Source organism: Erithacus rubecula (genome assembly GCF_903797595.1).
Source record: "Erithacus rubecula genome assembly, contig: scaffold_155_arrow_ctg1, whole genome shotgun sequence".
NCBI classification, from domain to species: domain Eukaryota; kingdom Metazoa; phylum Chordata; class Aves; order Passeriformes; family Muscicapidae; genus Erithacus; species Erithacus rubecula.
In genome coordinates this window covers 130,060-146,181 of record NW_027636149.1, presented here as the reverse complement: position 1 = coordinate 146,181, position 16,122 = coordinate 130,060, and the positions used below count along the sequence as shown (strand labels likewise).

Below are 16,122 nucleotides of genomic sequence, written 5' to 3'. Positions count from 1 at the left end.
GCGGCGGACAGCAGGTCTACCTCGCTTTGGGACAACAGGTCTACCTCGCACTTAGTCTTATTGCGGTGGACACCGGGTCGACCCGGCTCTGGGGCCGGAGTGGTGCCGGGGAAGCCGCCACCGAGGCGGCCGGTCAAGGGGAAAATGGGTCAGCCTCGTTCTGGGAAGAGCGGCAGACACTGGGTCGACCCGGCTCAGGGGTCGGCAGGCTTACGTAGAGGGCACCGCCAAGTCAAGGCGGCCGGTCGCGGGGGCAACGTGTCTGCCTCGCTCCAGGGAGGGTGGCAGACACAGGGTTGACCCGGCTCCGGGGCCGGCGGGCTGCCGGGGAGGGCGCCGCCGAGTCGATGCGGCTGGTCGCCAGTGCAAAGGGTCTGCCTTACTCCGAGGAGGGTGAAGGACACCGGGTCAACCCGGCTCTGGGGCCGGCATCTTGCCAGGTTGTGCACCGCTGAGTCGGCCGGTCGCGGGGTCCACTGGTCTGCCTCGCTCTGAGGAGGGCGGCAGACACCGGGTCTACCCGGCTCCAGGACAACAGGTCTACCTCACACTTGGTCTTATTGCGGCGGACACCATGTCGACCCGGCTCTGAGGCAACGGCCCGCCAGGGTGGGCGCCGCCGAGTTGGCCAATCGCGGGGATCACAGTTCTGCCTCGCTCCGGGGAGGACGGAGGACTCCGGGTCAACCCGGTTCCGGGGCCGGCAGCGTGCCAGATTGGGCGCCGCCGAGTCGGACGGTCGCGGGGAAAACGGGTCTGCTTCGCTCCAGGGAGGGCGGCGGACACCGGGTCTACCAGGCAACAGGGTCGGCGGGTCGCCGGGAAGGCCGCCGCCGAGGCTGCCGGGCGCGAGGACAAGGGGTCTGCCTCGCTCCGGTGAGGGCGGCTGACACCGGGTCTATCTCACTCCGAGCCCGGCGGCGGACACCAGGTCTACCTCGCTGCGGAACAACAGGTCTACCTCGCACTTAGTCTTATTGCGGCGGACACCGGTTCGACCCGGCTATGGGGATGGCAGCTCGCTAGGTTGTGCGCCGCCGAGTCGGCCGGTCGGGTGGGCAACGGGTCTGCCTCGCTTCGAGGAGGGCGGCAGACACCGGGTCTACCCGGCTCCGGGGACGGCGGGCCGCCGGGGAAGCTGCCGCTGAGCGAGGCGGCCATTCATGGGGACAACGGTTCTGCCTCGCTCTGGGGAGGGCGGCTAACACCAGGTCGACTCGGCTCCGGGGCCAACAGCCTGTCACGGAGGGTGCTGCCAAATCGGCCGCTCGTGGGGGCAACGGGTCTGCCTCGCCCCAGGGAGGGCGGCGGGCACTGGGTCTACCCGGCTCCGGGGTCGGCGTGCAGCCTGGGAGAGCGCTACCGAGGAGAGGCGGCCGGTCGCGGGGACAACAGGTCGACCTCGCTCCGGGGAGGGCGGCAGACACCGAGACGTCATGGTTCCGGGGCCGGCGGCCGCCGGGGAGGGCGCCGCCGAGTCGATGCGGCTGGTCGCCAGTGCAGAGAGTCTGCCTTACTCCGGGGAGGGCGAAGGACACCGGGTCGACCCAGCTCCGGGGCCAGCGGGCTACCGAGGAGGGTGCCGCCGAGTCCAGGCGGCCGGTCGCGGGCACAACGGGTCTGCCTCGCTCCGAGAATGGCGGCAGACACAGGGTTTAGCCAGCTCCGGGGTCAGCGGGCTGCCTGGGATGGCGCCCCCTAGGGGGCAGGTCGTGGGGGCAACGGGTCTGCCTCGGTCCGGTGAGGGCGGTGGACACCGGGTCGACCCGGCTCTGGGGCCGGCGGGCCGCCTGGGAGGGCGCCTCCAAGTCTAGGCGGCCGGTCACGGGCACAACGGGTCTGCCTCCCTCCTTGTAGCGTGACCGACACTGAATCGACCTGGCTCCGGGGTTGGCCTGCTGTTGGGGAGGCCGCCGCCAAGGCGGCCGGTCGTGGGGACAACAGGTCAACCTCGCTCCGGTGAAGTTGGCGGACAACAAGTCTGCCTGGCTCCGGGGCCGGCGTGCCGCCTGGGAGAGCGCCGCCGAGGCGAGGCGTCCGGTCGGGGGACAAAGGGTCTTCCTCGCTCAGGGGAGGGTGGCTGACACCGGGTCTACCTCGCTCCGGGACAACAGGTCTACCTCACTCCGTGGCCGGCGGTGGACACCAAGTCTACCTCGCTCCGAGACAACAGGTCTACCTCGCACTTAGTCTTATTGCATCAGACACCGGGTCGACTCGGCTCCGGGGCCGGCAGGCAGCCGGGGGGGGGCGCCACCGATTCGTTGCGGCCGTTCGTGGGGGCAACGGGTCTGCCTCGCTCCGGGGAGCGCGGCGGACACCGGGTCGAATCGGCTCCGGGGCCGGCGAGCCGCCGGGCGGGGCGCCGCCGATTCAAGGACCCGGTCACGGGGGCAACGGGTCTGCCTCGCTTCGCGGAGGGCAGCGGACACCTGGTCGACTCGGCTCCGGGTCTGGCGGGCCGCCGGGGAGGCCGTAGCCAAGGCGGCTGGTCGAGGGGAAAACGAGTCTACCTCGCTTCGGGGAGTGCGGCGGACACTGGGTGGACTTGGCTCCGGGGCCGGCAGGCCACCAGGGAGTGGCAGACACCAGGTCGACCCGGCGCCGGGGCTGGCGGGCCGGCGCGGAGGGCGCCGCGAAGTCGGCCGGTCACGGGGGCAACGGGTATGCCTCGCTCCAGGGAGGTCGGTGGACACCGGGTCGACCCGGCTCCCGGTCCGGCAGGCCGCCGGGGAGGGCGCCGCCGAGTCGAGCCGGCTGGTCGCGGGGGCAAAGTGTCTGCGTCGCTCCGGGTAGGGCGGCCGACACTGGGTCTAGCCGGCTCTGGGGTCGGCATGATGCTGGGGAGATTGCCGCCGAGGCGGCCATTCGTAGGGACAACGGGTCTACCTCGCTCCGGTGAGGGCGGCAAACACCGGGTCTACCCGCCTCAGGGGCCGGCGTGCCGCCTGGGAGAGGCGCTGCCAAGGCGAGGCGGCCGGTCAAGGGGAAAACGGATCTGCCTCTTACCGGGGAGGGCGGCGGACACCGGGTCGACCCTGCTCTAAGGCGTGCGGGTTGCCGGGGAGGGCGCCGCCGATCGATGCGGCCGGTCGCGGGGTCAACGGGTCTGCCTCGCTTCGGGGAGTGCGGCGGACACCGGGTCGACTTGGCTCCGGGCCCGGCAGACCACCAGTGTGTGCGCCACCGAGTCTAGGCGGCCGGTCGAGGGGGCAACGGGACTGCCTCTCTCCGGGTAGGGCGGCCGACACTGGGTCTGGCCGGCTCCGGGGCTGGCGTGCCGCCTGGGAGGGCGCCCCCTTGGCGGCCAGTCGCGAGGGAAAGGGGTCTGCCTCGCTCCTGGTAGGGCGACTGACACTTAATCGACCTGGCTCCGGGGTCGGCGTGCCGCCGGGGAGGTTGTAGCTGAGGCGGTCGGTAGGGGGGAAAACGGGTCTACCTCGCTCCGGTGAGGTCGGCGGACAACGGGTCTGCCCGACTCCGGGGCCGGCTTGCTGCCTGGGAGAGTGCCAACGAGGAGAGGCAGCCGGTCGCGGGGACAAAGGGTTTGCCCCGCTCTGGGGAGGGCGGCAGACACTGGAAGTACCCGGCTCCAGAGCCGGTGGGCCACCGGGAAGGGCGCCGCCGAGTGGGCCGGTCTCAGGGGCAACAGATTAACCTCGCTTTGAGGCCGGCGGCGGACACCAGGTTTACCTCGCTCTGGGACAACATTCTACCTCACTCCGGGTCAGGCGACGGACAACAGGTCTACCTCGCTCCGGGACAACTGGTCTACCTCGCACTTAGTCTTATTGCGGCGAACACCTGGTCTACCTGGCTCTGGGGCCGGCGACATGCCAGTTTGGGCGCCGCCGAGTCGGCCTGTCGCGGGGACAACGAGTCTGCCTCACTCCAGGGAGGGCGGCGGACACCGGGTCGACCCGGTTCCCGGTCCGGCGGGCAGTCGGGGAGGGCGCCGCCGAGTCGAGGCGGCCGGTCGCGGGGGCTACGGATCTGCCTCGCTCCAGGGATTGCGGCGGACACTGGGTCTGGTTGGCTCTGGGGCCGGCGTGCCGCCGGGGATGCTGCCGCTGAGTCGAGGTGGCCAGTCGCGGGGACAACGGGTCTGCCTCACTCCGGTGAGGGCGGCGGACACCGGGTCTACCCGGCTCCCGGGCCCGCAGGCCGTCGGGGAGAGCGCCACCGAGTCAAGGCGGCCGGTCGCAGGTACAACGGGTCTGCCTTGCTTTGGGGAGGGCAGCAGACACCAGGTCTACTCGGCTCTGGGGTCGGCGGGCTGCCTGGGAAAACGCCCACTTGGCGGCCGGTCGCGGGGACAACGGGTCTGCTTCGCTCCTGGTAGGGCGACCGACAGTGAATCGACCTGGCTCTGTGGCCGGCGTGCCGCTGGGGAGGCCGTACCCGAGGCAGCCGGTCGGGGGGAAAACGGGTCTACCTCGCTCCGCTGAGATCGGCGGACAACGGGTCTGCCCGGCTCAGGGGCCGGCGTGCCGCCTGGGAGAGTGCCGCCGAGGCGAGACGGCCGGTCGCCGGTGCAACGGGCCTGCCTTGCTGCGGGGAGGGCGGAGGAAACCGGGTCGACCCAGCTCCGGAGCCGGCGGTCTGCTGGGGAGGGCACCGCCGAGTTGAGGCGGCCGGTCGCGGGGGCAACGGGTCTGCCTCGCTCCGGGTCGGGACGGCCGACACTGGTTCTGGTCGGCTGTGGGGCCAGCGTGCCGCCGGGGATGCTGCCGCTGAGTCGAGGCAGCTGGTCTCGGGGACAACGGTTCTGCCTCGCTCCAGTGAGGGCGGCAGACACCGGGTCTACCCGGCTCCGGGGCCCGCGGGCCGTCGGGGAGGGCGCCACCGAGTCGAGGTGGCCGGTCGAGGGTGCAACGGGTCTTCCTCGTTTTTGGGAGGGCGGCAGACACTGGGTCTCCTTGGCTCCGAGGTCGGCGAACCGCCTGGGAGGGCGCCCCCTTGGCGGCCGGTCGCGGGGACAACGGGTCTGCTTCGCTCCTGGTAGGGCGACCAACACTGAATCGACCTGGCTCCGGGGCCGGCGTGCTGCCGGGGAGGCCGTAGCCGAGGCGGCCAGTCAGGGGGAAAACAGGTCTACCTCGCTCCAGTGAGGTCGGCAGACAACAGGTCTGCCCGGCTCCGGGATGGCGTGCCGTCTGGGAGAGTGCCGCCGAGGCGAGGCGGCCGGTCGCAGGTGCAACGGGTCTGCCTTGCTCCGGGGAGGGCGGAGTACACCGGGTCGACCCACCTCCAGGGCCGGCGGGCTGCCAGGGAGGGCTCCGCCGAGTCGAGGCGGCCGGTCGCAGGGGCAACGGGTCTGCCTCGCTCCGGGGAGGGCGGCGGACACTGGATTGACCCGGGGCCGGTGGGCCGCCGGGGAGGGCGCCGCCGAGTCGAGGCGGCCGGTTGCGGGGGCTACCGGTCTGCCTCGCTCCGGGGAGTGCGGCGGACTCTGGGTCAACCTTGCTCCGTGGCCGGCGGGCCGCCAGGGATTCCGTCGCCGAGTCTAGGCGGCCGGTCGAGGGGGCAACGTGTCTGCCTTGCTCTGGGGAGGGCGAAGGACACCGGGTCGACCCAGCTCCAGGGCCGGCGGGCTGCCGGGGAGGGCGCCGCCGAGTCGAGGTGGCCGGTCGCGGGGGCAATGGGTCTGCCTCACTCCAGGGAGGGCGGCAGACACCGGGTCAACCCGATGCTGGGGCTGGCGGTCCGCCGGAGAGGGCACCGCAGAGCCGGCTGGTCGCGGGGGCAACAGGTCTACCTCGCTTTGAGGCCGGCGGCGAACACCAGGTCTACCTCGCTTCGGGACAACAGGTCTACCTCGCACTTAGTCTTATAGCAGCATTGGCTGGGTAGACCTGTTGTCTACAGAAGTGCACCAAGGGGTTGCTGTTTCTGGCTGCCTCCAGCTGTGTCATCGTAAGAGGCGGCTCGCTCAGCTGCGCCCCCTCGGTCACATCCATTACGTTCTCTTGGTGCCGTCTGCGGCCTCAGGCTCGTCTATACGTATTATGGGAGGCGAGGTTACGGGCCGCTTCCCTGCAGGTTGACCAGTGCCTGTGTCCGTATGGCGGTGGGGCAGAGACCGCGCGTGCAGTGACCAGACCAGAGAGAAATACTGCCGGTTCCCGTACCACCCATTTGCTGGGACAGGTTGTGCCGAGGTGTGACGCGAGCTGCTCCCCGGCCCAGGCCAGGTGAGGCGGGGAGCGAGAAATGAAGCCCGCGAGCGTGTCCCGCTCCTGGCCCGGCCGTTGCCGGTTCCGTGAAGGAGAAGGGAGCCGGGCGCGGGCCCGTTCCTCCAGCCCGATGGTGTTGGCGGTCAAGGCGGCAGCGCCTCATCCTTTTGCTGCCTGGCCTTAAGCCAAGGCCGAAGGGAGCCGGGCGTGGGGCCGCTCCTCCAGCCAATGGTGTGTGGCGGTCGAGACGGTGGCGCCCCATCCTTTTGCTGCCCGGCCTTAAGCCGGGGCCTGGGCCCGCTCGTCGGGTGCGACTTTTTTTCGGGGCTGCCGGTCCGGTGCGCGGTGACCGGCAGCCGGGGCTGGATGTGGCCAGGGTCACGTTGAGCCTGCCGAGACTTTCCCCAGCCCCGTCCCCAGAGTCCCCCCGAGCACGGCTCGCTCGGCTGCCGAGGTGGCTGCGCCTCGTCCCCCGCTCCCGACCTGTGTTGCCCCAGTGTGTCTGTGTCGGAAGGGCTTGCGGGGGACGTGCAGTGGGGCGTGTGGCCTCGCCTCCGGCTTCGCCTTGCTTGCCTGTTTTGAGAGAGGGGCTCGGTGACGGGAGTCGCCCCCCACGGAGTTTTGCGGGCCGGGTTTGGTGGCGCCCCGTCCCCACCGTGTGATGTTGAAAGCGTCCCCCTTCCTCGGCCCTAAGCCGGGGACCCGTGTAGCGGGCAGAATTTTTCAGGGGCGGAGGCCAGCCCCGGTGGCTGGTCGCGCCCCGTAGCGCAGGCCGGAACCGGAGAGAAAGCCCCCGGCAATGTCGTGGGCAAGGCGGCGGCGCCTCGCCCCATCTCGGTCGTGGCGGGTGCGACTGAGCCACACTGCGCCTGGGCGGCCAGTGGTGTCTGGTCTGTCCCGGCCGCCGTGGCTGCCGGCGGGCTTGGGTTCGCGAGTGGGTCTGCTTTTTTTCCGTGTGCCGATGTGCGTGGTGGAGTGTGGGGGCTGCCCGCCCGGCCTTTTTTTTTTTTTTTTCCTCCTTTTTTTCCTCACACAGCCTTAAGCTGCGGCACCGAGAAGCGCGCTGACAACGAAGGGTCGCGGGCCACGAAAAGTCGAACCGGGAGAGAGAAGCTGGCTAGAGAAAAGGGTTCCGTGTCCGTGGATGAAGGGTTGTTTAAGGGGGAACGTGAGAGGAGGCGCGGGCCTCGCCCCCACCCCTGGCCCGTGACCCCTGTGGCTAGCACAGGTCGTGCGATGCATAGTGTGCTTTTTCTTTTTCGGTTTTTTTCGCTCCTTTGTTGTTGTCCCAGGAAAAAGTGGCCACGGGGCCTTCGTCTCACCCACCGATCGATGAGGCTTTTTGGGTCGCGTCGGAAAGGGCCCTCTGCCGGCCAGCGGCGGTGTCCTTTTCTCGAGCAGGGCGGTCTCTTTTCCGACTCGCTTCCCGTTGCTGGCAAGGTGTCGCTCTTCCCCCGCAGCTTGGGGAGGAACGTCTTTTACTGTCCCTAACTGTGTGACGGCCGCGTGGCCCCACGAGTCCTCAGGTGTCCTTCGAAGCACGCGAGGTGCCGGTGCCAGCTTCGGTCCCGAGTAGAGCCCTGTGGGTGCCGACCGCAAGCAGCTCTTGGGCGGTGGTGCGGCTCGAGCTCAAGCCGAGAAAAAACAAAAAGCAGGCCCCAGAGAGAGGGATGAGAAAAACCGATGAGAGGGGCACGGACGGGGGAAAAGAGCCCGTTCCGTGCGCGCACCGCACCGGCGCTCCTTTGCCGTGCCGCCGCCTGCTGCAGAGCGAGCCGCCCCGGTCGAAAGGGGCCTCGATGTCTGGGTCGCGCCCGCCTCGTCGGGTCACTGTCTCCTCTAGCACGTCTGGTGCTTTATAGGGCCGGCCTCGGGGGGCGGGTCAGTCCCAGCCGAGCCCTCGTCCAACGCGCGCCCAGCCGCACGTGTGGTGGTGGTTACCGTGCGAATGCGAGGCCTGGTCTCGAAGGGCACGGGCCCAAAGAGAAGAGAGAGACTGAGAGAGAAAGGTTGCGAGAGAGAGAGAGAGAGACCGAGAGAGAACGGAAGACAAAAAACACAAGCAGCGGAAGGGCAAGAGAGAAAAAAAAGGCTCGTGTTGCGTGTCCGAAGCGAAAATAAAAAAATTGCGCAGTGGTCCCGGCTCCTTGCCCATGGCGGCACAGGAAGGGCCGGCCGCCGGGGTCGGCCGTCGCCGAGGGAAGGGGGCATCCCGCCTCCCCGCCGCCCGGCAGGTGGGGGTTAGCTCCGTGCGCGGCGCCGTACCCCGCCCCAGGCGCTGCGGGGCCGCGATGTTGCCGGCCACCACTGCCAGTGTGCCCGTTGCTGCCATGCCGCCACCGTCGCGTCCGCGATGCCGCTCCCACGGGTTGGAGCCGGTGAAAGAGCCGGGGCGGTCAGGGTTGGCAGGGCATTCGCCCAGCGGGCCGGGCGGGCCGGGCTCGCGTGCTTGCGGCGCCGCCGTGGGTCGCGGCTACCTGGTTGATCCTGCCAGTAGCATATGCTTGTCTCAAAGCTTAAGCCATGCATGTCTAAGTACACACGGGCGGTACAGTGAAACTGCGAATGGCTTATTAAATCAGTTATGGTTCCTTTGGTCGCTCTTCTCCCGCTCCTTGGATAACTGTGGTAATTCTAGACCTAATACATGCCGACAAGCGCCGACCTCCGGGGACGCGTGCATTTATCAGACCAAAACCAACCCGGGCCCGCCCGGCAGCTTTGGTGACTCTAGATAACCTCGAGCCGATCGCACGCCCCCGCGGCGGCGATGACCCATTCAAATGTCTGCCCTATCAACTTTCGATGGTACTGTCTGTGCCTACCATGGTGACCACGGGTGACCGGGAATCAGGGTTCGATTCCGGAGAGGGAGCCTGAGAAACGGCTACCACATCCAAGGAAGGCAGCAGGAGTGCAAATTACCCACTCCCGACCCGGGGAGGTAGTGACAAAAAATAACAATACAGGACTCTTTCGAGGCCCTGTAACTGGAATGAGCGCACTTTAAATCCTTGAGCGAGAATCCATTGGAGGGCAAGTCTGGTGCCAGCAGCCGCGGTAACTCCAGCTCCAATAGCGTATCTTAAAGTTGCTGCAGTTAAAAAGCTCGTAGTTGGATCTTGGGATCGAGCTGGCGGTCCGCCGCGAGGCGAGCCACCGCCTGTTCCAGCCCCTGCCTCTCGGCGCCCCCTCGATGCTCTTAGCTGAGTGTCCTGCGGGGCCCGAAGCATTTACTTTGAGAAAATTAGAGTGTTCAAAGCAGGCCGGCTGCCGGCATACTGCAGCTAGGAATAATGGAATAGGACTCCGGTTCTATTTTCTTGGTTTTCGGAAACGGGGCCATGATTAAGAGGGATGGCTGGGGGCATTCGTATTGTGCCGCTAGAGGTGAAATTCTTGGACCGGTGCAAGACGGCCTAGAGCGAAAGCATTTGCCAAGAATGTTTTCATTAATCAAGAACGAAAGTGGGAGGTTCGAAGACGATCAGATACCGTCGTAGTTCCAACCATAAACGATGCCGACTGGCGATCCGGTGGCGTTATTCCCATGACCCGCCAGGCAGCTCCCGGGAAACCCAAGTCTTTGGGTTCCGGGGGGAGTATGGTTGCAAAGCTGAAACTTAAAGGAATTGACGGAAGGGCACCACCAGGAGTGGAGCCTGCGGCTTAATTTGACTCAACACGGGAAATCTCACCCAGCCCGGACACGGACAGGATTGACAGATTGAGAACTCTTTCTCGATTCTGTGGGTGGTGGTGCATGGCCATTCTTAGTTGGTGGAGCGATTTGTCTGGTTAATTCCGATAACGAACGAGACTCTGGCATGCTAACTAGTTACGTGACCCCCTAGCGGGGGTGAGCGCGCGTGAGTGTGCCGCTGCTGGGTGGCGCAGAGGCGATGGCTGTGATTCTGGCTCCGTCGTCGTCGCCGCGGCCTCTCCCGGCGGGGTTGTGTGCGAGGTTTCGGCGGCCGGGCCGCATCCTCTGTGCTGGCGGGGTAGCCCGAGCCGCGGCAGTCCTCTCGGGCGCAGCGTCGGGTTACTGAGGGAAACCCCGAGCCCCGAGAAGGATTGCCGCGGTGACGGCAGCGGACGTTGGGCGCGCCCCCGCCCGTGGACGCTCCCCCAAAGGTGGCAGCGGGGGAGGCACCCTGGCGGGGCCATGCTGGTCGTTTCCCTCACCCCAGGGTCAGGTACCTAGCACTCCGCGCCTCGGCGGTTTCCCCCCCACCCCGAGTTCCCTCGGCGTCGTCACACGCCCGTTGGGGGCGAAAGTGGGGGAGGGGCCCGTCAAGCCGGGTGGAGGTTTAAAGATTCGGGCGGCATGGCACACCCCGCCGCGGCCATGGCCACGGCCGTGGCCGCGGCGGCGGCAGCGGGTGCTGCGGGCGGTGGTGCGGCGCAGTCGGCAGGGGCTGTGGAGCGACTCCCGCCGATCCCCCTGTGGCGGCGTCCGTCGCGACCGGCCGCGCGCTCCTCACCATCACGTCGGCGTCCCCGCCAAGCGCCCACGCGCAAGGGCAGCCGTGCTGGGGAGGGGTGCTCTGCCCCCCCCCCTCCGCGGCCCGGCCTCGGCGGAGAGGCCGCGGCACGCGCGATCGGCCGTGGGGCCAACTCGCTGGTCTCAACACGGGGAGATGCTGGCAGAGGGCGCTCGCCCTCTGCCACCTACCCTGAGCTGTGGGGTTGCGGCCGCCGGGGCCCGCCGCGCTCTCTCCTCTTGGCCGCGTCAGGCCGCGACCGTGCCTCTTCCCTCGACGGTCTTCTCCTCGAACGCCGGCCATCGCTGTCTCGACCGCTCTGCCGTCCCCGGGTGAGCGCTCAGCGGTCCCTCCCTTGCCGGAGGCCCGGCGAGCGCGGGCGACCCCGTGCCGAGCGGCGGCGTCGCTGCTCGGCGAGTGTCCCCCCCGGGGGGATGGTCTGCCGGAAGGTGCTCGCCATGGCCTGCGGCCGTCCCGGCCTGGGCCCTGCCCGTCGATTCCCCGTCTCCCCTTCGGGGCCACGTGTGGGCCAAAGGGAGGCGTGCGGGGTCGGCCGCAGGGGCGCTTCTGCGCCCAGTCCCCGAGTGAAAGCGAGGGGGGCGGGCGTTGCCCCCCGGCTCGGTGCCGTATGCCTGTCGCAGGGTGCGTGCCCGCGGAAGGGGGTCTCCGTGGCGCGAAGAGGCAGCGCCGGTGCCTGGGAGTGCGGCCGCGGTGGCGGTGGGGTCTCGCCGACCGGCAGGCCTCGGGTGCTCGCGATGCCAGCTCAGGTCTCGGCGGCGTATGGCGGGAGAGCAGGGGTTGTGCCGGTGGAGTGGTAGTCGCCGCCTTGGCGTCTCGGGCCTCGTAAGGCCGCTGGGAAGAGTCTCGCCACGTGGCTGGCACGGTTGCGCTCCGCGGGTCCTCCGTGGAGCGGTCAAGTGCAGGTGAGCGCGAGCAGGGTCTGGCGGCAGCGCCCCCAGCCGCGAACGTGCGTCGTCCCGTGAGCGAGGCCGGGCGGGCCGCCGTCCCTCGGTGGTCAATGGCGTTGCTGCACCGACTTTCTCCGTGTGGAGGTCGGGCCGAGCCCGGGCACCTGGGCCGCCTCTGAGAAACGGCAGCCCCTTGCGGGGGGAGGCGGTCGGGGACATGCGCCCCCCCGCCTTTTTGCCGGCCTTCGGAGCATAACGTGGGGTTTACGGATTTTTTTTTTCCCCTCCTCCATTCAACCGTGTGTGTGCTCGTACGGTCAAAGCGGGGCGCGCGCCCCCGCATCCCTGCCGAAACGAAGGAGGCCACTTCGCGTGAGCGGTCCCGGCCCCTCCGCGCATGCGGGGTCAGTGCCGAAAGCCAGACAACTCTTACCGGTGGATCACTCGGCTCGTGCGTCGATGAAGAAGTCAGCTAGCTGCGAGAATTAATGTGAATTGCAGGACACATTGATCATCGACACTTCGAACGCACTTGCGGCTCCCGGTTCCTCCCGGGGCTACGTCTGTCTGAGCGTCGCGTGACGATCAATCGCTGTCCGGGGGCCACCCCTGGCGGCGCGGCTGGGGTCGCCTTGCAGGTCCGTCGCCTGCGTTAGGCGGCGGCGGCCGGCCCGGTGCCCGGAGGGAAAGGCCGGTGGAGGGGTGCGGCGAGGGAAGCATTTTCCTCGGCGACCCGGACACCCTCTCTTTGCCTGCGGCCCGGTGCGGGCTTTGTCGTCGTCATCGTCGTCATCCTCGTTGCCGCGCTGGGCCTTCGTCCCCCTAAATGCAGACTCGGGGAGCGCTCCGTAGCTCCCCACTCCCGGAACGAGCCGCTGGGGCGGAGCTTGTCCTTGTCCGGGGCCGTGCTGCGGTGTGCGGCGGCGGCCGGGGAGAAGCAAGAGACGGTGTCTAAGGCGCCGCCGTGGGACCAGAGAGAGAAGGGCGAGAGAGAAAAGGGCGAGCGGGGGAGGCGAGGCGTGGGCCTCGCCCCTGGGCTCCACCCCGTGCGGGCGGCTGTCTGCGGGTGGGTACCCGGCAGGTACCGTGCCGTGCTGCCGCGCGCACGCGAGGCACAAGCGCCGGGGACGGGGGTGAACCCCCGGGCCTCCTCCTTCCCCGACCGCCCTCCCCGCTCCCCTCTATTGTCATCCCCTGGCGCGTCAGCGAGCCGTCGACTTTCTCTCCCCGCAAGAGGTCGCTGAGCGCCGCCCCGCGGTGCACAGTATAAATCCCCGGTCAGGGCCGTCTCTGCCGTGCTCCTTTTCAGTTCTCGTCTCCGGGATGGGATTCTCCGTCTCCGTCCTGTCTCTCTCTCTCACGCCTCTTCTCTCTCCCCCTGGCGCCGCGGGCACGAGCGGGGGTGGGGGGGAGCGTGTAGCGGGGGAAGGCGGAGCGAAAACCGGCTGTCCGGCCGGTCCCCCCTACCCGTGCCGGCGCGCGCTCCATCCCTCGCATGGGGGAAGAGCCGCGCGGGCGCCGAGGTGGGGGGGGCCAGTGCGGCAGCGCAGCTCTGGGCTTGCGACCTCAGATCAGACATGGTGACCTGCTGAATTTCAGCATATTAGTCAGCGGAGGAAAAGAAACTAACGAGGATTCCCTCAGTAACGGCGAGCGAAGAGGGAAAAGCCCAGCGCCGAATCCCCGCCCCGCGGTGGGGCGCGGGACATGTGGCGTACAGAAGCCCCCCCTCCCCGGCGGTGCTCTCGGGGGGACCCAAGTCCTTGTGATCGAGGCCGCAGCCCGCGGACAGTGTGAGGCCGGTAGCGGCCCCCCCGGCGCGCCGGGCCCGGGGCTTCTCGGAGTCGGGTTGCTTGGGAATGCAGCCCAAAGCGGGTAGTAAACTCCATCTAAGGCTAAATACCGGCACGAGACTGATAGCCAACAAGTACCGTAAGGGAAAGTTGAAAAGAACTTTGAAGAGAGAGTTCAAGAGGGCGTGAAACCGTTAAGAGGTAAACGCGTAGGGGCCGAGCAGTCCACCCGGAGGATTCAACCAGGCGAGTTGTAGTCGGCCAGCGCAGGTTCGGCGGATCCTCGCCTCCGTCCCCCCTCCGTCCCCCGGGCACCCACCCGCGGGGGCGGGCCGGGGGGGCTGGCCGGCGCGGGGACCGCCACCCGGCTGGCGGCCGGCCCTGGCCGGGCGCATTTCCTCCACAGCGGTGCGCCGCGACCGGCTCCGGGTAGGCTTGGAAGGCCTCCGGCGGGCAGGTGGCCCGGCGCCGCGCGAGCGGCGGCGGGTGTTAGAGCCCCCGGGCAGCAGGTCTCGCCGAATCCCGGGGCCGAGGAAGAGGACCGCTGCCGCGCCCTCCTCCCCCCCTGTCAGTGGCGTCGTGGCGCATCTGCGGGGGGCGGTGTCCTCGCAGCGCGGCGTTATGCGCGGGGATGCGGGGGCCAGGGCCGCCGGCCCCCAGCGCCACTGTCAACCGGGGCGGACTGTTCTCAGTGTGCCCCGACCGCGGGCTGGGCTCACGGGCCGCGTTCAGGCGCCCGGGGTCCGCGGCGATGTCGGCTACCCACCCGACCCGTCTTGAAACAAGGACCAAGGAGTCTAGCACGTGCGCAAGTCAGGGGCTCGTGTCGAAAGCCCGCGGCGCAATGAAGGTGAGGGCCGGCGCGCGCCCTCTGAGGTGAGATCCCGGGGGCTTGTGTCGCGCCTGGCAGCCCGGGCGCACCACCGGCCCGTCTCGGCCCACCGCCCCCTCGCTGGGGGCGGGGAGGTGGAGCATGAGCGTATGTGCTAGGACCCGAAAGATGGTGAACTATGCCTGGGCAGGGCGAAGCCAGAGGAAACTCTGGTGGAGGTCCGTAGCGGTCCTGACGTGCAAATCGGTCATCCGACCCGGGTTCTAGGGGTTGAAAGACTAATCGAACCATCTAGTATGCTTGTCCCTCCAAAGTTTCCCTCAGGATAGCTGGCACTCGGCCCTTGGCAATGGGCTGGAGACAGGTCTGTCTGTGTTTTTTCGCCATTTTCGCTTTTCTGCATCCTGGCCTCTGCACAGGTGCCTCTCCCTGGACACCTCTGCAGCTGAACGCACTGAAACCCGCACTTTTTTCCCTGTTTTTTTCCTAGTCAGTGTGAAGGCTGCTGCTCCCTTCCCCTTTGGGCTGAGAGCTGCCCACATGGTCTTGTCTTTCTGCGTCCCGGTCACCGCCACAGGTTGCCTCTCCCTGGACATCCCTGCGGCTAAACACACCAAGCCCGCGCTTTTTCATGGTCCCGTCCCCCTCCCCTCTGTCCCCCACAGCTCGGGTAGTGGCCTGTAGCACCCTCCCGCCTTCTGGGGTCAGGGTTTCTGAAGGGGTGAAATAGCAAAAATCTAAGTTCTGTAACTCACTTGGAAATATTTCTAACTTAATTTTTCCCTGACCTTGCTGCTGGCAAGGCCCTTTGCTGAACCACCTGCTGCTGGCAAGGCAGTAATAAACTTCCCTCCCCCTGCTCATGGCTAGGTGAGATGTCCTATGATGTGTCTCTTCCCCCCAGTCTCTGAGGAACTTTAATTGCTTTCTTTGCCTGCTGATAACAAGGCAGCCATAAACCTCCCTCCCCTGCTCACGGCTAGGTTCGAAATCCATGATGTGTCTCATTATGAACCATCTTACCAAAAGCAAAATTGATTCGGAGGTTCCTGAAACCGACCAGCAGTGCACAGGAGCGAGGCTTCCCAGGACACCTCCTCCTCCGACTCGGGTCTGGCGCTCGGCTTTTCTTGGCAGAAGGACAGAGATGGTCTCTGCAATCCTCTTCAACAGCCTCTTCAACAGCCTCTTCTGAAGCTCGGCTTCTAGGGTTCTGCTACATTGCACTTTTGCCGGCTACAAGGATCCACCAGGGGCTGTACCAAATGTCTCTGCCTGGGGGGGTCTCCTCCATCTTGGTGCATCTTCTTGAGCTTCTGGTGGTCCGCAACCACCTTTGTGGGCTGTGGCGCATCCAGGGACATCATAGTGTCACTGCCCACCCAGGGGGAATGCCAGATGTCAATGTCCACCCAGGGACGCCAGGTCTGCCCAGTCTGAGGTTTCTCCTTTGCCCCGAGACACCCCCAGAGGAAACACGAAGGTGGTTTCAAACCCTGGTTTTCTCTGAAGCTGCGAAGAGAGACTGCCAGAGACGGTTTTCTCTTTTCCCAAGGATGTTTATTGTTCCATATCTCAGGGACTTTTTTGCCTGGCCAGCAGTGGTCTGCTCAGCCTGGCATCCATGGTGGAATCTGCCTGGTGAAGGCAGGGCTTATTCTTATTATAGTTTGTATTACGTATTACATGTTTACAAAATTTTCCCAATACAATACAATTTTATTAAATGGTCAGCCCTGACCCATCCAATCCAAGAGTGCCAATGTGTCACCTAACATGGATGACATGGAGAAGAAGGAGGAAAAGGTGTCCACCCCCCAAATTCTCCATCTTGGCCACGTGTCCCTTATCATAAACATTCAAAAAAACCTATTTATCTACGTTCTAACAATCTAATTTACACTTTACAAATTTGGCAGCTGTTTCCAT

At 66.9% G+C, this 16,122-nt stretch overlaps 2 long non-coding RNA genes across 2 annotated transcripts in view; one reads left to right on the top strand and one right to left on the bottom strand.

The window, feature by feature from the left end:
• Positions 1-9,102: 9,102 nt before the first annotated feature.
• LOC306815554 overlaps positions 9,103-16,122 on the top strand; it is a 23,754-nt gene continuing 16,734 nt past the window's right edge. The window contains exon 1 of the long non-coding RNA XR_013777419.1: positions 9,103-10,018. This is a non-coding gene — a long non-coding RNA (uncharacterized lncRNA). The remainder of the gene's footprint in view (positions 10,019-16,122) is intronic.
• LOC306815553 overlaps positions 14,507-16,122 on the bottom strand; it is a 12,749-nt gene continuing 11,133 nt past the window's right edge. Inside the window, exon 3 of the long non-coding RNA XR_013777418.1 lies at positions 14,507-14,528. This is a non-coding gene — a long non-coding RNA (uncharacterized lncRNA). The remainder of the gene's footprint in view (positions 14,529-16,122) is intronic.